At 39.0% G+C, this 22,044-nt stretch overlaps 1 pseudogene; it reads left to right on the forward strand.

Annotated features, from left to right (window-relative positions):
- The window catches only part of LOC140160443 (high affinity cationic amino acid transporter 1-like), a 37,289-nt pseudogene extending 17,454 nt beyond the window's left edge, over positions 1–19,835 (forward strand).
- The last annotated feature ends 2,209 nt before the right edge of the window (positions 19,836–22,044 follow it).

The raw sequence follows: 22,044 nt of genomic DNA on the forward strand, positions 1-22,044 counted from the left end.
TATCAGATGCAAGCATCAGACTTAAACTTGAAAGGGATGAGGCCAAAAAGCGGTACTCCATTTCAAAGTCTCGTCAATCTAGAGAAAGATGGAGGAACTTGAACACCAGCCTTAACAACTCCTATAAATCTGATGAGCTTGCTACACTCAATAAGCAAATGGAAGACCTGAAGCTGGCCGATGCAATGGGGAATTACACCACCACCTGGAAAATCATACACTCGCTTTCTGTGAAGAACTCAAGGAAAGGGGTAAAAGTCAAAAAGAGAGATGGATCAGCCCCAACCAGTGACCATGAACTGCTTGAGGAATGGAAGGAATATATCAGCTCACTCCTTAACAACGACAGTGGCACAGCAGCTTCTTCGAACTTCCTGCACCAGCTGTTGAAGATCTTCCTATTATCACTGAGCCCCCAACTCGTGAAGAAGTAGTTGAAGCAATAGCAGCCATGAAGACCAACAAGGCAGCAGCATTGGACTGCGCTATAACTGCTGAAGCACTTCAGGGAGGAGGGATAGCATGATTGATATGATTCTCAAATTCTGTATGGAAGTATTCTCAACGCTGACACCGCCACGTCAGTGGGTCACAAATGTCATCATTCCTCCACCAAAGAAAGGCGACCTCTCTCTCATGACAAACTACCGTGGTATTTCACTTATGTCCATTGCCGCAAAAGTGTACAACAAGATCCTTCTGAACAGAATCCGACCTCACATTGATTGTCAGGATTGGACTGAAATTCCCAACCGACGCTCAGCAAAGCCACGCAGCAAATAATGTGAACAACAAAGAGACGGAATAATGTCACGCAACAAAAGGATTGTAATAAATACTTTAAAAAAAGTTCTCTTATACGCATGAAAAAATAAATGGCAATAACGGTTAAATATATTATGACTAGTCAGTTAGATGAAATTAAATAATGAGTATACTCAATTTACTTAATCACTCGCGATAAAAAAAAAAAAAAACAAGTGCACTTGGAAAGGATACGTTTTAAACGTCGTTACATGACTAGAGTTCCATCACAACGTTGTCAGTTATACAGTGCGTTGAATCCATTCTCAATGATGCCACACACGTAGCCACGCCTAGTTCAACCAACTGTTAATTACATGGAATGCAGAATGTCGACGAAAACAACGGTTCCCAACGTCCAAGTCCAAGAGTAGAGTATACACACCCATGTACGGACGAACAATGTCTTAAACCAGCATGGTTCTCACAAAGTTGGAAAAGTTAAAGTGTCAGCTTCAACCACGACGACCATTTTAAACTTCGCCAAACCCGACTCAAACACAAGGCACAAATTAGCTTCTATTGCTGATTCTAAGCTTCCATAAGACCTGGTATATCTTTCTGTATGAAGCATCGCAAACTGGTAAAGCCTTTTTAGCCATACGATGTTAGTATAGAGAAATATCCATCATGCTGAATAAAACAACATTTCACTTCCTCAGTGAAATGGGCAGCAGATCTTATCTCAATCGGATGTTAAAATTGAATGCCAAGAATTTCTGTGAACATGCATCCACCAAGCCAGAGATTAATTTACATGACACACAAAAATCTGAATATTGACAATACCTAAAGAATTGTCCACAAAAGAAATGGGCTGACCTAGGATCCAGGTCTGACCTCTACATACAATACACACACCACATCTAGATTGCAAGCTTCAGTGCACATACCTGCAACTAGCTTTAAGGGATCATGACATTAAGGTGAATTACCCAGAAAACAATCCACTTTTATTTTAAGGGATCAACTCCAATTATGACATTTACGTCCCCCCTTAAACAAATTGTGTCTACACAATTTTCATATAACACACAATCACCACTTAAAAATAAGTGGATTTACATTTTCCACAACTTACCATCTACCACTTAACCTTAAGCGGATTTACAGTTGTAACTGTGACCCGTCTTCACCAAGAAGATATATACTCAAAATTACTTTTCACATGACTCTTACCTTCTCCCAATGTACATTGCACAAATTCTACCTTTGAATTTCCAATGCTACACAAAATACACATCACCTTATTCATGTGAAATCCTGCTCATGTAGTCTGCGCCAATGTTGTCACTTCCCTTGATTGCCTCAATCCTGTAGTGATATGGTTGCAATGACAATGCCCAGCGCATTATCCGACCATTTGCAACTTTGGAACGCTTCACACCAGTGTTGTAGGTCTCGAGACCGGCCTCGGTCTCGAGACCGGTCTCGCGACCAGCTAAGCCTGGTATTGGTCTCGGTCTTGGTCTCGAGACCTGCTGGTCTCGGTCTCGGCCCTCCTGGTCTCGAGGTCTCGGTCCGAGACCGGGTTCGAGACCAGTAAAATAGCACCATTCTGGTCATTTAGCAGTCCTTAATTCTGCTCAAACAGTTTTCATAAATTATTGAATAATTAAAGGTTAACTAAATTGTCAATTGTCATTCCAATTCTTACCTCAAGAACTGCTCAATTATTTAGGCCTATAATTAGGCCCAATTATTAATAGTTCAAAATATCGTATAAATTCATCATAAACAAACTCAATCTCAAACTCCAGAATCCTATAGATTATATTTACAGTTATATATCATTCATTATCAACACAGAAGAGGGAGATGGAGGACATGTCTTCCTAAATATTAGCAAGGGAGACGTCCAGTCTAAAATCAAAATCTGCCTTGTGTATGGTACTTTGTTTTGGACCCATTTAGGGTAAAATTACAACATTTTGCGCTTAATGACACGTCAAATCATGAACACATCTTAATTTACGACTAAAATACTCTGATATTCGGCCTCGGTCTTGGTCTCGGACTGCCTGGTCTCGGTCTCGGTCTTGGTCTCGGATATGCCGGTCTCGACTACAACACTGCTTCACACATAGCAGTGGTTGATGATCTGTTTCTAAGACAAAGTCTCGTCCGTACAAATAAAGTTCTAACTTGCGAATTGCCCATACAACGGCAAGACACTCTTTCTCCATTATCGCATATCCTCTCTGTGCTTTGTTCAACTTCTTACTTAAATATGCAAGTGGAAATTTGACACCTTCGAACTCCTGGAACAGGACAGCTCCGATCGCTACATCACTTGCATCTGTGCGTAGAATGAATTGACGATGGAAGTCTGGTAGATGTAGAATGGGTGCTTTTCCAAGCATACTCTTGAGGGTCTGAAATGCTACTTCTTGGCTTCTCTCCCAGTTGATTTTCGTTGTTTCACCAGCTTTCGTCTTGTCTGTCAATGGTACCGCTATGGCTCCAAAGTTCGGAATGTACTGCCTGTAGAAACCGGCAAGACCCAAAAACGACTTCAGCTGTGTTTTGGTCACAGGACGTGGAGCCTTCTGTATGACCTCCAACTTATCTAGATTTGAATGACGACATCCCTTCTCAACAGTATGACCTAGGAATTCGACACGTTCACAGCCGATATAGCACTTTGAAGGTTTAGCAGTCAAGTTCGCATCTCTAAGCCTCTTCATAAGGCCATTCAATTTCTCCAAGTGTTCTTCCCAGGTGACTGTATACACTAATATGTCATCTATGTAGTTTACTACTTTGTCAAGATTGTTCAACAGTTTCCTCATAATCCTAGAAAATGTCGCAGGAGCGTTGACGAGCCCGAACGGCATTCTCCGGTATTGATACAACTGCCAAGCGGTTTGGCATTCTCAGTCAGTGAAACTTGCCAATAACCCTTACTGAGGTCTAACTTTGAGAAATACTGTGCATCTCCCAATTGATCAAAGATTTCTTGAGGAGAAGGAATCCCCTCTGCGTCAAATTCGGTAATCGCATTAATTCTGCGAGTGTCACAACATATTCGATTCTTACCATCTGCTTTCTTGACGACAACCAGTGGCGATGCATATGGACTAGTTGATGGTTCGATCACATCCAACTCCAACATTGTTTTAATTTCCTCCTTCACTGAGTCTCGTAAGGCATATGGAATAGGATATGGCTTAATACGAACCGGTGTACTATCCGTAAGTTTGATATCATGCGAACCTAGATGTGTAAACCCTGGTTTGTCGGTTAGTACACTACTATAGTTACCTAACAATCTCTTCACTTCCAAACTCTGCTCTTCTGTCAAGTCTTGGTTGATATGTACATCAGCTATGGTTTCTTCAGCCTGAAAAGATGGAATCTGTAGAAGATCTTCATTTGTCAAAGACACATCATCTTCCTCTGACATTTCTGACTCTTCTTGTACTTCACTTTCAATGATGGCACTACACGCAATCTGTAAAAGACCAGCCACTACCTTGGATGGTTGATCAGTATCTCTACGAAAATACTTCTTCAGTAAATTTGCATGAAATGTCTTCACCTTGGTACCGAAATCCACCTTGTAATCCATACTACCTACTTTACCTACCACAGGAAATGGACCCTTCCAATGTAATAGAAGTTTGTTATGGTCTGTAGGGAGCAACAACAATACCTCATCTCCGACATCAAATTTCCGAGCCTTAGCCTTTCTGTCATAGTACATCTTGTACTTACCTTGAGACTTCTTCATCTCTTCCCTAGCAAGATCACATGTTTTCTGCAACCATCCTGCAGATCCAGAACATACTCAAATGTGGTCTTGGTTTCTGGTTCTTCAATCTGACCTGTCCAGAACTCCTTTAACATACCAAGAGGACCTCTCACAGATCGACCATACAAAAGATCAAACGGAGAAAACCCAGTACTAGCATGAGGGGTTTCTCTGTACGCAAAAAGTAATGCATTGATATACCTATCCCAATCACGTGGACGTTCTTCACACATCTTTCTCAGAGAAGCTTTCAACACACCATTGAATCTTTCACACATACCATTTGTCATCGGATGCCAAGCAGTAGTTGTGGTTAACTGACGGATAGATAACAATCTATTGACTTCAGCCATCACTTCAGACGTGAATTGTCTACCTTGATCACTAAGTACCTCACGGGGAAAACCAACTCTGGAATAAATATCCAGCAGTGCCTCTGCTACTGATATCGAATCTATGTTACGAAGCGGAACTGCCTCAGGAAACCGAGTAGCGTAATCCACTACTGTAAGGATAAAACGATGACCTCGCTCTGTAGACGGAAAAATAGGACCAACAAGATCCATTGCTATACGACTGAAGGGAACATCGATGATCGGCATACTACCAAGAGGAACCTTTGTTACTCTACCTTTGGGAAATGTTCGCTGACAGATATCACATGATCTACACAATCTACCAATGTCTGCTTGTGCACCAGGCCAAAAGAAATGTTTCAAGACCTTGAGAGTGGTTTTATTCACACCAGCATGTCCTCCTACGAGCGTTTCATGAGCCAACTTCATAACTTGCATACGAAATGGTTGAGGAACAACAACTTGGTTGAGACTTTCACCAAAGTTGACAGATGGAGACTGAAATTCACGGAACAAAATACCATCCTTACACACAACCTTTGATGTACCACCACAACGACTCACCTTTACTTCACCCGATTCTGCTAACTCGCGAATCTTATTTAAACTTGGATCATTAGCCTGAGCCTTTTGCAACTCATCAGCAGAAATAATCTCAGTAACTACCTTTGGTACCTTAAGAGCTTTCTTGAGTTTCTCACTTGCCACCTTTTGACTACGAGTTTGTACAGCGTTCATCACATTACTAACTTCACCATGGTCCTCGTCATCTGTGTTTACACTTGACTGACAACGTGGTTTCTAATCAGGATCAGGATCCTTAGGTTCACGTACCCCACGGAGATTATTACCCAAAATCAAATCATACACAGGATCATTCATCACCAGAGCATGAACATGACCAGTGAAATATGGTGTATCAACATCCAGACATGCAACAGGAAAATTTCTCACCGTACCATCAATAAGACGACATTTGTCATCATATACTCCAGTAATTTCTCTTCTGGCACAAGTCTCTTCCTTACAGCTACCGCATCACACCCAGAATCTCTCATCACCTGAACCTCCTTACTACCAAGAAAACCTTTAACGACCGGCATATCCTCTACTAAATTATCACTACACGCAGCACTCGCAAGAGGAAGTTTATGACCACAAGACATCGTTACATACGCATCGTCTGCTTTCACACCTTCACCATACATTTCATTTGAGCCCAGCAAACAAGCAGATGCAGCCTGCACTCTGTTCTGTCCACAAGACTCGCAACTACATGCAGTGCAAAGAGAAGATGAAGTATCAGTCTGATTTAACTTCTTACCTTGTTTCCCTGATTTGTGTCCATGTGATGCACTTCCCTGTAAACTAGCAGCTTTCAAAGTAGGTCTAGTGCGGCGATAACAGTCTTTAGCCATGTGTCCTACTTTGTCACAAATAAAACACCTTCGTTGGTTACCTCCAGTATTCGTACTCTGCTTTGGATTAGTACCATGAGTGGGAGGGGTAGTGTTAGTCTTCTTACCTGAAGGTTGTTGACCTTTTGATGTGGTAACTTACCTCCAAAGGAAGCATTCCATCCACCTCTCGCCTCTATGTACTGTTCAGCCAATTGAGTCATTTCGGCAACATTTTTAGGTTTCCTTTCTTTTAAGAACAACGCCATGTCTTTGTTACAGCCAGCGACAAATTGCTCACGTATTAACAAGTCTGATAACCCAGCAAAATTCTTGTTTACAGCAGCCAGTTCTACCCACCTAATCAGATAGTTCTCCAATCTTGTCGCGAACTGTGGAGCACTTTCTGTTTGTTCGGGTTTAGCTGCACGGAACTTACTTCTAAATCCATCTTCGGTCATTTGATACGCTTTGAGTAATTCAGATTTTAGAACATCATAAGTATCAGTTGGTGCAAGCCTAGCATAAGTATCTAAACCCTTCCCATGCAACAATGCACTAAGATTTAAAGCCCAGTCATCCCTTTCCCATTTATTTGATTCCGCGTACCTTTCAAATCTTTGTAAGTAAGCATCAATGTCATCCTTGTCCTCACGGAATTCTGGCAATTTGGGGATTTTTGCTTTACCCTGGCCTGCAGATGCATGTTCTGTTTTAATGCCCTTAGCTGCATTTTCTTTCCTTAGTTCCTCAATTCTTAATTGCAATACAAGTGCCTCTTTTCTCATATTCGCGCTGTGCTGCACGTTCATCTCGCGCAAGGTCACGCTGCGTCTTGACAAATTGTTTTAGGTCCTCCCTGTAAAACCCATCTTTTCTCCTGACAAAGTTAATTTATCAGTATCCATGATTGGGAAAAAATGACTGCAATAGAGCGCAACCAGAAATTCAATGCACAAATCGTATATAAAAGCAGAATTGCAAATGAGCCTATTGAACCTGAATACCTTGCTGACACTATTTTGACACAACCAAACACTCTTCCAACAATGCGCAAAATAGTCATCAATCTTGTTCACAAAATAACTGGTAACTTTTGCTATTAGCTTCGTTTTTATATCCCGGACGAGCCCCCACAAATGTCAGGATTGGACTGAAATTCCCAACCGACGCTAAGCAAAGCCACGCAGCAAATAATGTGAACAACAAAGAGACGGAATAATGTCACGCAACAAAAGGATTGTAATAAATACTTCAAAAAAGTTCTCTTATACGCATGAAAAAATAAATGGCAATAACGGTTAAATATATTATGACTAGTCAGTTAGATGAAATAAAATAATGAGTATACTCAATTTACTTAATCACTCGCGATAAAAAAATATACCAAGTGCACTTGGAAAGGATACGTTTTAAACGTCGTTACATGACTAGAGTTCCATCACAACGTTGTCAGTTATACAGTGCGTTGAATCCATTCTCAATGATGCCACACACGTAGCCACGCCTAGTTCAACCAACTGTTAATTACATGGAATGCAGAATGTCGACGAAAACAACGGTTCCCAACGTCCAAGTCCAAGAGTAGAGTATACACACCCATGTACGGACGAACAATGTCTTAAACCAGCATGGTTCTCACAAAGTTGGAAAAGTTAAAGTGTCAGCTTCAACCACGACGACCATTTTAAACTTCGCCAAACCCGACTCAAACACAAGGCACAAATTAGCTTCTATTGCTGATTCTAAGCTTCCATAAGACCTGGTATATCTTTCTGTATGAAGCATCGCAAACTGGTAAAGCCTTTTTAGCCATACGATGTTAGTATAGAGAAATATCCATCATGCTGAATAAAACAACATTTCACTTCCTCAGTGAAATGGGCAGCAGATCTTATCTCAATCGGATGTTAAAATTGAATGCCAAGAATTTCTGTGAACATGCATCCACCAAGCCAGAGACTAATTTACATGACACACAAAAATCTGAATATTGACAATACCTAAAGAATTGTCCACAAAAGAAATGGGCTGACCTAGGATCCAGGTCTGACCTCTACATACAATACACACACCACATCTAGATTGCAAGCTTCAGTGCACATACCTGCAACTAGCTTTAAGGGATCATGACATTAAGGTGAATTACCCAGAAAACAATCCACTTTTATTTTAAGGGAGCAACTCCAATTATGACATTGATCCTTTACTGAGAAGCAACCAGGCTGGCTTTAGATCAGGTCGAAGCTGTGCTCAGCAAATACACATTTTGAGGAGGATCATAGAAGGCTTCAAGGAGTACCAACTTCCCTTGACAGTCACTTTTGTGGACTTCAAAAAAGCCTTTGACTCCATCAACAGGTCCGTCATGTTCTCAGTGCTGCGGCATTATGGAATACCAAAGGTTGTGGTCAATGCCATCCAGGTGCTCTACAAGGACTCCAATAGTGCCGTTATGGTAGATGGAAGTATCTCAGAGCCTTTCCAAGTAACAACTGGAGTGCTTCAAAGTGATGTGTTGGCACCATTCCTGTTCATTATCCTGGTAGACTACCTCCTGAAGAAATCAACTTCTGGAATTGACGCTGGAATTGTTACCTACCCACTTCGGTCAAGCAGGTATCCTGCTAAGATGCTGAATGACCTGGATTTTGCTGATGATATTGCCCTGTTGGAATCTTCTATAGCCCGGCCGGCCCAGTCACAGCTTACTAGGACTGCAACAGCAGCAGCAGATCTAGGCCTTGTCATCAGCGCACCTAAGACAGAATATATGACTGCAAACTGTAACGCCCAGCCAGCACTTGAAGTCTATGGTAGTACCATCAACCATGTCACAGACTTCAAGTACTTGGGTTCCAAGATGGGCTCTAGAATTGGAGACCTAAAAAGAAGAAAAGCACTAGCCTGGGCCGCTTTCTGGAAACTGGGACGCCTTTGGAGAATCCCATCCCTGCCAATCGGAACAAAAATCAAGCTGTTTGAGACAACTTGTGTCACTATCCTTCTGTACGGTTGCGAGTCATGGGTAATCACCAAGGACATGGAAAACAAGATCAATGCCTTTGCAACATCTTGCTACAGAGTCATGTTAAACATCAAGCGTGTGGATCGGATCCCAAATGAAACCATCTACAATCTGACCAACACCACTCCACTGGTTACCAGAGTCAAGATTCATCAACTCAAATTTCTCGGCCATATACTGCGTCTTGAAGATGACGAGCCTGTGAAAGAATATGCCCTTTATATTCCACCACATGGGAAGAGGAAACCGGGACGGCCGCGGACACTGTACAGCAACTCCTGGGTGTTACTGAAGGGATGCAGCAGCCAAACAAAGTTGTTTCGCTTGCCCAAGATCGCAACAGTTGGAGAAAGCTTGTAGTCGCCTGCTCCGCAGCCGACTGATGATGATGATGATGCCCAATAATGTGTCGGACATCAGATACTAATGTTGTTTTTCCTGTACATGGGTGCCCAATAATGTATCTGATATCAGATACTATGTTGTTTTTCCTGTACATGGATGCCCAATAATGTGTCTGACATCTGATACTAATGTTGTTTTTCCTGTACATGGGTGCCCAATGTGTCTGACATCAGATACTGTTGTTTTTCCTGTACAAGGATGCCCAATAATGTGTCTGACATCAGATACTAAAGTTGTTTTTCCTGTACATGGATGCCAAATAATGTTTCTGATATCAGATACTCAAGTTGTTTTTCCTGTACATGGATGCCCAATAATGTTTCTGATATCAGATACTAATGTTGTTTTCCTGTACATGGGTGCTCAATAATGTATCTGATATCAGATACTAATGTTGTTTGTCCTGTACATGGGTGCCCAATAATGTGTCTGACATCAGATACGTATGTTGTTTGTCCTGTACATGGGTGCTCAATAATGTGTCTGATATCAGATACTAATGTTGTTTTTCCTGTACATGGGTGCCCAATAATGTGTCTTATATCAGATACTAATGTTGTTTTTCCTGTACATGGGTGCTCAATAATGTGTCTGATATCAGATACTAATGTTGTTTTCCTGTACATGGTGGTGCCCAATAATGTGTCTGATATCAGATACTAATGTTGTTTGTCCTGTACATGGGTGCTCAATAATGTGTCTGATATCAGATACGAATGTTGTTTGTCCTGTACATGGGTGCCCAATGTGTCTGACATCAGATACTAATGTTGTTTTCCTGTACATGGGTGCCCAATAATGTATCTGATATCAGATACTAATGTTGTTTGTCCTGTACATGGGTGCCCAATAATGTATCTGATATCAGATACTAATGTTGTTTTTCCTGTACATGGGTGCCCAATAATGTGTCTGATATCTGATACTAATGTTGTTTGTCCTGTACATGGGTGCCCAATAATGTGTCTGATATCTGATACTAATGTTGTTTTTCCTGTACTTGGGTGCTCAATAATGTGTCTGACATCTGATACTAATGTTGTTTTTCCTGTACATGGGTGCCCAATAATGTGTCTGACATCAGATACGAATGTTGTTTGTCCTGTACATGGGTGCCCAATAATGTGTCTGATATCTGATACTAATGGTGTTTGTCCTGTACATGGGTGCCCAATAATGTGTCTGACATCAGATACTAATGTTGTTTGTCCTGTACATGGGTGCTCAATAATGTGTCTGATATCTGATACTAATGGTGTTTGTCCTGTACATGGGTGCCCAATAATGTGTCTGATATCTGATACTAATGTTGTTTGTCCTGTACATGGGTTCCTAATAATGTGTCTGACATCAGATACTAATGTTGTTTTTCCTGTACATGGGTGCCCAATGTGTCTGACATCAGATACGAATGTTGTTTGTCCTGTACATGGATGCCCAATAATGTGTCTGACATCAGATACGAATGTTGTTTTCCTGTACATGGGTGCCCAATAATGTGTCTGATATCAGATACTAATGTTGTTTTTCCTGTACATGGGTGCCCAATAATGTGTCTGACATCAGATACTAATGTTGTTTTTCCTGTACATGGGTGCCCAATAATGTGTCTGACATCAGATACGAATGTTGTTTGTCCTGTACATGGGTTCCCAATAATGTGTCTGACATCAGATACTAATGTTGTTTTCCTGTACATGGATGCCCAATAATGTATCTGATATCAGATACTAATGTTGTTTGTCCTGTACATGGGTGCCCAATAATGTGTCTGATATCAGATACGAATGTTGTTTGTCCTGTACATGGGTTCCCAATAATGTGTCTGACATCAGATACTAATGTTGTTTTCCTGTACATGGATGCCAAATAATACTGTTGTTTTTCCTGCACATGGATGCCCAATAATGTGTCTGATATCTGATACTAATGTTGTTTTTCCTGTACATGGATGCCCAATAATGTGTCTGACATCAGATACGAATGTTGTTTGTCCTGTACATGGATGCCCAATAATGTGTCTGACATCAGATACTAATGTTGTTTTCCTGTACATGGGTGCCCAATAATGTATCTGATATCAGATACTAATGTTGTTTGTCCTGTACATGGGTGCCCAATAATGTGTCTGACATCAGATACGTATGTTGTTTGTCCTGTACATGGGTGCTCAATAATGTGTCTGATATCAGATACTAATGTTGTTTTTCCTGTACATGGGTGCCCAATAATGTGTCTTATATCAGATACTAATGTTGTTTTTCCTGTACATGGGTGCTCAATAATGTGTCTGATATCAGATACTAATGTTGTTTTCCTGTACATGGGTGCCCAATAATGTGTCTGATATCAGATACTAATGTTGTTTGTCCTGTACATGGGTGCTCAATAATGTGTCTGATATCAGATACGAATGTTGTTTGTCCTGTACATGGGTGCCCAATGTGTCTGACATCAGATACTAATGTTGTTTTCCTGTACATGGGTGCCCAATAATGTATCTGATATCAGATACTAATGTTGTTTGTCCTGTACATGGGTGCCCAATAATGTATCTGATATCAGATACTAATGTTGTTTTTCCTGTACATGGGTGCCCAATAATGTGTCTGATATCTGATACTAATGTTGTTTGTCCTGTACATGGGTGCCCAATAATGTGTCTGATATCTGATACTAATGTTGTTTTTCCTGTACTTGGGTGCTCAATAATGTGTCTGACATCTGATACTAATGTTGTTTTTCCTGTACATGGGTGCCCAATAATGTGTCTGACATCAGATACGAATGTTGTTTGTCCTGTACATGGGTGCCCAATAATGTGTCTGATATCTGATACTAATGGTGTTTGTCCTGTACATAATGTGTCTGACATCAGATACGTATGTTGTTTGTCCTGTACATGGGTGCTCAATAATGTGTCTGATATCAGATACTAATGTTGTTTTTCCTGTACATGGGTGCCCAATAATGTGTCTGATATCAGATACTAATGTTGTTTTTCCTGTACATGGGTGCTCAATAATGTGTCTGATATCAGATACTAATGTTGTTTTCCTGTACATGGGTGCCCAATAATGTGTCTGATATCAGATACTAATGTTGTTTGTCCTGTACATGGGTGCTCAATAATGTGTCTGATATCTGATACTAATGGTGTTTGTCCTGTACATGGGTGCCCAATAATGTGTCTGATATCTGATACTAATGTTGTTTGTCCTGTACATGGGTTCCTAATAATGTGTCTGACATCAGATACTAATGTTGTTTTTCCTGTACATGGGTGCCCAATGTGTCTGACATCAGATACTGAATGTTGTTTGTCCTGTACATGGATGCCCAATAATGTGTCTGACATCAGATACTAATGTTATTTTCCTGTACATGGGTGCCCAATAATGTGTCTGATATCAGATACTAATGTTGTTTTTCCTGTACATGGGTGCCCAATAATGTGTCTGACATCAGATACGAATGTTGTTTGTCCTGTACATGGGTTCCCAATAATGTGTCTGACATCAGATACTAATGTTGTTTTCCTGTACATGGATGCCCAATAATGTATCTGATATCAGATACTAATGTTGTTTGTCCTGTACATGGGTGCCCAATAATGTGTCTGATATCAGATACGAATGTTGTTTGTCCTGTACATGGGTTCCCAATAATGTGTCTGACATCAGATACTAATGTTGTTTTCCTGTACATGGGTGCCCAATAATGTATCTGATATCAGATACTAATGTTGTTTGTCCTGTACATGGGTGCCCAATAATGTGTCTGACATCAGATACTAATGTTGTTTTTCCTGTACATGGATGCCAAATAATACTGTTGTTTTTCCTGCACATGGGTGCCCAATAATGTGTCTGATATCTGATACTAATGTTGTTTTTCCTGTACATGGATGCCCAATAATGTGTCTGACATCAGATACTAATGTTGTTTTTCCTATACATGGGTGCTCAATAATGTGTCTGATATCTGATACTAATGTTGTTTTTCCTGTACATGGGTGCCCAATAATGTGTCTGACATCATATACTAATGTTGTTTTTCCTGTACATGGGTTCCCAATGTGTCTGACATCAGATACGTATGTTGTTTTTCCTGCACATGGATGCCCAATAATGTGTCTGACACCAGATACTAATGTTGCTTTTCCTGTACTTGGGTGTTCAATAATGTCTCTGACATCAGATACTAATGTTGTTTTTCCTGTAGATGGGTGCCCAACAAAGTCTGACATCAGATGCATTTTTTTAATACTATAGTAAATTCCAATAAGCGTTGACCAATTCTAAGCTGATCTGATGTGAGACACTTCATTATCACATTTTAGGTACGAACCAGACTATTCTTCAATTACGGCTGCTTCTCAGCTCTACCCAAATCCTGATGAATCACACAGGTTTAGTTGGAGTGATATGTACAAGCAGTCATTCTTACCACTGCATGTAGAGGCCACTCCTTTGTCGGCCAAAGTTGCAAAGATTGCTGTATGTCTACTTGGTATGTTCAGAATGGGCTATTCCATTTAAAATCCACACTACTCCTGTGGAAGATTTAGCTAGAGTCTTGCATAGACAATCGGGTAACTTCTATTTGAAATACTTACTCCAGTTGTGGAAGATATAGGTAAAATCATAATACAGGAGGAGTATAGGTTTCAAAATGATTAATCCTGACCAATTACATTTGAAAAACATACTCCCTCTATAGAACATATTTCCAAAGTCTTCCATGAGGGTAGTGTGGATTTCATCCAGAACAGCCCAACGAGGCTTCAGTTTTCCCTAAATATGTATCAAAGTTAGCCTTTAAACACAGAAACATCATTTCAAGCAATATTGTGTGATTTATGAACATTTACAATTTTTGTCCCAAAAGTAAATAATTTTCATTAATTTGGCTGTGAAACTAATAGTCCCATTTTATTATCAAAATTGTTCATTTTGGAACTTAGATTGGATGAGTGCATTGTCAAATCTGATTGGCTGATTAAGTCTTGGGATCAAATCTGATTGGCCAATTAAGTCTTGGGATCAAATCTGATTGGCTGATTAAGTCTTGGGATCAAATCTGATTGGCCAATTAAGGGGGTACTACACCCCTGTGGTAAATTTATGAATATTTTTGTATTTTTCTCAAAAAATAATAACACACTGGTAACAAAATCCAGTTACTACACTGGAATTTCAGTGACTCAAGACAAGTAGTTATTGATTTATTGATCAAATATTGGTTTTCCCTCATTTTTGACTGTAACTCCACAACTGTTGTCTGTGCTGAAATAAAATTTTCAGTGCAGCAGTTGTAGTCCTTGCCCCTATAATATACATATCTTACTTGTCACCAATGGGCTATATTTTTTGAGAAAAATGCAAAAATAGACACAAAATTGGCCAGGGGTGTAGTACCACCTTAAGTCTTGGGATCAAATCTGATTGGCTGATTAAGTCTTGGGATCAAATCTGATTGGCTGATTAAGATGTATTAAAAATTCTCAGATTTTGTCACATAGCACATTGGGCCATATTTTTTACCAAGTATTTAAATTCATCAAAGTACTTAACAATCATGCAAAAATCAGAATTTTGAAGTTAAGGACCTCCTCTTGTGTTATAACTGCTATGAAAAGATCTTTGATATACTTATAGGTTCTAGAAATATGTATATTAATTATTTATAAACATAAAAAGATTGCAATGAGCAACTTTGCATGTTTAGTAAACTGTGAAGTGCTCTACAAGCTGCACTAAATTTTGAACATCTTGTAGTATTTGACTTTTTACATTTGAGCCATTAACATAGTAAACAAACTAACAGAGAGCTTGTAGTAATGTATTTTTACACGAATCAAATTATCTTACTTTATTGCTTGCTTAAAGGGGCATTTCGTGATCTTTTGAGATTTTTATACAACTGGAAACCTCTGGCTACATAGGCCAGGATAGGATCACAACATACTGCTTTTATTAAATATTAACATTAGTTGATGAATCTGATTTACTTGCAGGAGCTGTGTTCATCGGCTTCAGTGCCATCATTGTATTTGCTGGAGATCAATTACTGCATCATGAAGCATGGCCTGTATTCACCATTGGCTTATTAAGTAGCTTCATCTTTCTGTTGATATTAATTATATGGCGTCAGCCTCAGAATCAGACAGACATTGTTTTCAAGGCAAGTGAAATGTTTGTCTTATAAGCCAGAGCAGTTCTCTGGGGAGAACCAAACCTACCTGGTTATCAAATTAATCAGTGACAAGGTTATTTCTGAATTTGACAGGTGCTAATTGATGCAATAATCAATTAAATTAAAATATCAATTAGCACCAGTCAAATTCAGAGATAATCTTATCACTGATAATTTGATAACCAGGCAGGTTTGGTTCACCCTAGAAGAACTGCTCTGGTGGGGCTTCCCTCTTTAAAGCCTTAATATATGATTGCAGTCAAATTTTAATTTGGTTATTAGCCAAATATTATAAAACATTATAAGTATCAACTGTCAGGAAAAGTTTTCTGGTCATTTTATGCCAAACTTAGAAGGTAAAATGAAAGAAAACTCATCTTAACCCCGTAACTGTGGTGTTCTATGGGGCATTTAAAGTTATAATTTATGACTTTTAATTCAAACTTGCTGTGTTGTCCTAAAAACACAAGAAAACAACAATATTGGCCAAATCTAATTAAGTAGAAGTTGGGACATGTGTAAATATTACAAATATGCCAAAAAAATCATGTTTGAGAAAAATTGACCCAACTCATTTTAAAAGATCGTACAATCCTGGCGTATATTTTGTCTTTAATTAGATCATCAATGGGATAATGGGCAAGAATACAGAATCATTTGACCATTCCAGTTAAAATCCATATACCCTGTATTAGAAGACATATTATTGCAGCACCATTTGGCTATTCCAGTTAAATTGATATACCCCGTGTGGAAGACATGACCTTAGTCTCCTATATACATAGTTATGGTTCTTCACAATACCCTCAAAACAACTGATGTTTAATTCACTTATCAAATTTGGCTATTCAATTTAAAATCCACACTACTCCTGTGGAAGATTTTGGAAATAACTTCCACAAGGGGAGTATGAATTTCAAATGGAATCAACACATTAGCAGCTCCAATTGAAACTCACTCTCCCTCAAGGGAAGGTTCAGGTTGAATCTTTCTCAGAGGGTGTATGGAATCCAAATGGAGCCGCCTAATGTGCTCATTGCATTTGAAATCATATTCCCTGTAGAAGATATTTCCAAAATCTTTCACAGGGGGTTAGACTATGCCATAGTTGAACTTTGATAAATTTAAAAAAATATTGTTTTTATTAATCATGATGAACGCATTCTGTTGAACTCAAAATTATACTGATGTTTATTAAAATGAATGTGTTCAATAGAAAAATGGTCACAAAGAGTTTATAAAATAGTGACAGTAAAAGTAAAGTACACGTAGGCCTATGTTATTGAATGCAACATATCTTGCATATCTCACTTCAATACTGAACAAACTGTGTAGTTTTGTATGATGTAGTTAATGGTAATGGCACGTGCCCGGAGGATTTAAACCATAATGAGATCTGGGCGACTAATCAGAAGCCAGATCCATTTAAAGATGCATTACATCATCGCCAATTTTAGTAGACCAGAAATCCGACAATCTCATCCATAGATAACCGTGTTAAGCAAGTTAACCGTAATCCAAAGTAAGTAGTCCACTTGGGATGCTAACAAACAGAGGGAGTATTAAATGTAATAGGCAGAGTATGCAAAATGGGCAAGTGGACTACGGAGAAGTCTAAGGGAGTGTGGATTTGAAATGGAAAAGCCCATATTGGCAACAAGAAATACCATAATCATCTTCATTTCTTTTCTTTGTCTTTAAATTTAATACAAATTCAATTTTAAATACACACATTAACAGATTTACAAATTGGCATATTACCATGCATCTGTACACGGACTCAAATATATCAGCTAATACTTACCAGTTTTAACTGGTTCTAATTCTAATGATTTAAAATTCTAAATAATTAAAAGTCATTAGAAGATATTCATAATAATATTTGATGTTGTTTCTTATTATCAATTTATAAACATCAAGCAAGATGTAGGCCACTCCTTGAAACAAGCAATATACCGTATTTCCTCCAATAGTCGCCCCTAGACTTCCGGTTCACTTATGGGTTTACAACCAGATTTTTGCCAATTACCGATGTCATTAGCGACAAGGTGTGCACCTTGGTAAGCTTACTACACAAGATAGCATGGAAATATCAACATTTTTTTTAAACATCTTGGTTGAAAAAAGTGGTAGGGGCATTAAATTGAAGGGGCGACTATTCAAGGAAATACAGTATCTCTGTTCAGAGATATTGTGTTATCTCTCTGTTTAGCTTTAGACTTGTAACGACTCAACTCAAATGACGACTCGGACTCGACTCAACATTTTAGGACTTGTGACTCAAGTCGAGTCCCAAATCACAAATGACTCACACTCAAGCTTTAGGACTCAAGTCTCATATCCCAATTGAAATGCCACTCCTCCAAGTCAGAACTCTTCCAGTTAAAACCCCCAAATGAAGACAAATTCCACTTTTTACAGCAATTTTGCACAAAATTTGTTGATTTTGCCTCCCCCAATTTTTTTTTTTTTTTTTAATTCATGCCCCTGAAAAAAATTCCCGGCACTGCCACTGTTGACTACAAGTCTGTTATGTTTGCTAACTTGTACATGTATCTTACATACAATATGCTTACTTTTATCATAAATTTTTTATCCTAGACTCACAACATAATGCTTTCTAATGATATCCTTTTTTGTGTGTGATTTCAGGTGCCTCTTGTGCCATTTATACCTGCCGCTAGTCTATTTGTTAATATATATCTAATGGTACAAATGGATGGCTCAACATGGGTTACATATGTTGGATTCATGGTAGTAGGTAGGTAACATTCAGGCCAGTTTTTCAGCTTCTTTTTTTCTTAACAATTGAATACATGAATACAAAACCCACCCAAGTCCATACTTTGGCCAAATTGAGTTAAGAATGGGAAATTGTTGCTTATACATGTACATAGGCCTATCATGTATAAAAGTTGAACCAAAATCCACCCTCTATGTGCATCTATTGAGCACTTAAAATCCAGCATGTATGTATACCCAGTATGTATGATCCACATTTTGTTTTTCACTTTCCATGGAGTTGGGTGGGTTATGTATTCAGGTGCTCCATTGCAAGTTTATGGGGCACTAATTCTAGAAAGTTACTGTACGAATGACAACATTCACTTTGGGTTATTCCATCTGAAATCCATACATCTTCTATGGAAGACACAACCTCAATCTCACACACATGGAGTGTTAATTTCAAATGGGGTTACCTGCATGGGTGACTCCAGTTGAAATCTAAACTCCTTGTGTGGGAGATTAAGGTCTTGACTTCCACAGAGGAAATGGATTTCAAGTGGATTAGCCTATCACTCATTTGTATTTTGTATTCACCTGGTAGCAAAGTTACCCCACCAATGGTATACTGATGGGTGTTATTTGACAGGGGAGGGCAGGGTATCCACACAGCTCTTACTAAGCAGACCAGCACATCCTACAAACCTGTTTCAGTCCAAAATTTCATTTTATTACAGAGGGATGGGTGGGGTTAGCAAGCTTGTAAATCAATATATTGGACTATTTATAGGACTAATGGAAGGGGCATCAAATCACCGCTTTTCCCTTAATTGAAGTCCTGATTTGCTGTGTATCTTGAAGATTCCAAGAAGCCCGTCAAAACTCAAAATAATTTCACACTCATACTTTTTCTTATCTTGCTTTCAGGCCTTTTGATCTATTTATTCTATGGCATATGGCACAGTAAAGAAAGGCGACTGTACTCATCAGAAGATGAAATAGCAATGAAGGCAGAGAGCAAACCTATTCTAGCTAAAGGAAAGAGCAGTATGAAGAAAGCTCGCGTCGCCAAAGAAGCACAAATTGTGGATGGGATAGACAGTGCCAAACCATTCTATTGGGAGATTGAAGTTCCGACTTCTACCTCCCACCATGAGACAACAGCATAGATAAATCTTAAAATCCACACTCTACAAATGTGAAAGATTTTGGAAATATCTTTCACAGGGGAGAATGAATTTCAGATAGAATGAACACTTTAGGCTGCTCCATTTGAAACTCACCCTCCCTCTGTTTAAGATTTGGGTTAAAGGTCAGGTCTATTGCAAAAACAAGTTTATCTCTATTCGAAGAGAATAATTATTACATTACAAGTTGGCACTTTTTGCAATTTTTTTATGCGTATTTCTCCTGAAAAAGGAGAAATTGTGTGGGTAAAGTTCAGCCTCGTATGTGTTCTTCCCCGCTTGAAGCGCATATGTTCTCCCCCCGCTTTGATGACGAGATAAATGAAGCGGACACTATATCATGCTATCATCATACAATCACAATTACTTTGACAAGTTTGGCATTAGCAACAATGAGTTGTACTATCATTTACCATAACAATGCTGCATAACAATATGCAGACTATTGTCCTCATTTCGCAAACAAAGCCAGTATTGTTACTATGCTCCCCAGTGGAAGGTATTTAACAAATCATCCACAGGTGTAGTGTGGAATTTGAATGGAGCAACCGATTCATCTGATTGAATATTTACAAGGCTGTTCACTACAAGTCTCCATGTAAAATGTACATGTACTTTATATTCGCACAAAAACTGTAACTCTCTTTGTTTATTTGCCAGTTGTACACCTCTTTTATTTTACAAGACTACAAAATGAAACTACAATCTGTGAAAACATGTTGCATAACCAAACCTATTTCCCAGTGGCATAGCGCTAGAGACACATGCCCACCCCCAATTGACCTAAAAATTTAGAAAATCCCACAGGAAAATTGCCGAAATATGACTTGTGCTCCCCCGATCAGATCTTGTGCCCTCCATATGATGACCCATGCTACATCACTGCTATTTGCCTGCAATGTGCCCCTCCTCCTTTAGCAATTTTAATGTGGACTATGTCACTTGCATTTTCCGGTCTTCTTCCCTAAAGATAGGGGAGGGGAAGGGAAATGGAGAAGGGAAGCATGCAGTTTTAAATGTCTATAATTTTAGGGCCCCAATGGTTTGCACTGCAGCATGGATGATGTTCAACAAATTAAATTGGTTTTGCAACAAATTATTTGGCAGAACATAGTTTAGAATATAATCTTTTTAAAATTGGGGGGTTGCCCTCACTGAAAATGGAAAATGGGTGGTGGGTATGTGCACCCACTGACCCCTTAAATTACTAGAATGTTGTAATTTCCCCACCAAATTTGTCTATTTAGACTACTTTTTCAGACTTTTGTGTATTTCCGTACTGTTATGGACCCATAATTGTCCAAGTCTCATTGAATTACCCCCAAGCTTAGAAGCTTCTCATCCAATGACCCATTCTTGGCATCAAATTTCTCACCAAAAGACCCCTATACTAGTTTTGAATTACTGTCCCTGCATCCTTGTTACTTTGAAAGTACCCCCCTTAAAAAACAAAGAAACAGTCATTTAATAATAGCTTTAAATACTTTCTCTCTCTCTCTGAAATTTATGTGTAATGTTACTACAAATCTTCAACAGTAAACTGAAATAGTTGGGACACCGATAGAAAACCTCATTTGTCATTTGGTTGTATTTCTGTATTTGTTTAGAATGCACTGAAATGCCATTTTTTCAGTACCTAGACAGGGTGGGTCAAAATTATCAGTACAAAGCTTAACATTTTTTTCTGTCATCTTGGAACACCCTGAATACAAATTTTAACATAATCTGATGGTGCAGTGTCTTTTTTATTTTGCTAAAATCATGTAAATTCAGCTGAGTCTTGGGCCAAATTTATTAATTTTGGCTGCACATTTTTAGAAAATATGTTTGCAAAACATCTTCAAATTTTGGTGAAATTTTTGGGTAATTTTAGCCTCCAGAAAAAAGAAAAGAAAAAACACAGACCGAACGATCCTACTTGAAAGGTCTGTACGCCCATAAAACATGGTGGTATTTTTTCCCCTTATTGACAGTGTAGAGCAAGCATGATTGAACGCGGTTCTTCACTGTTACACCATGCTTTCTGATGTCAGTGATTGATTTTTGATTTGATTTGTTCAGGATAGGTTGGGAACAGTCAGGGGTTAACACCCTACTCTCTTCGAAACTGGCTGCGAGACACATGTACAGGTATGACTCTCTGCACACGGGACCGATGACTTAACGTCCCCTCCGAAGGATGGAGTACTTT

This window comes from Amphiura filiformis, chromosome 9, assembly GCF_039555335.1.
Source record: "Amphiura filiformis chromosome 9, Afil_fr2py, whole genome shotgun sequence".
Taxonomy (NCBI): Eukaryota; Metazoa; Echinodermata; class Ophiuroidea; order Amphilepidida; family Amphiuridae; genus Amphiura; species Amphiura filiformis.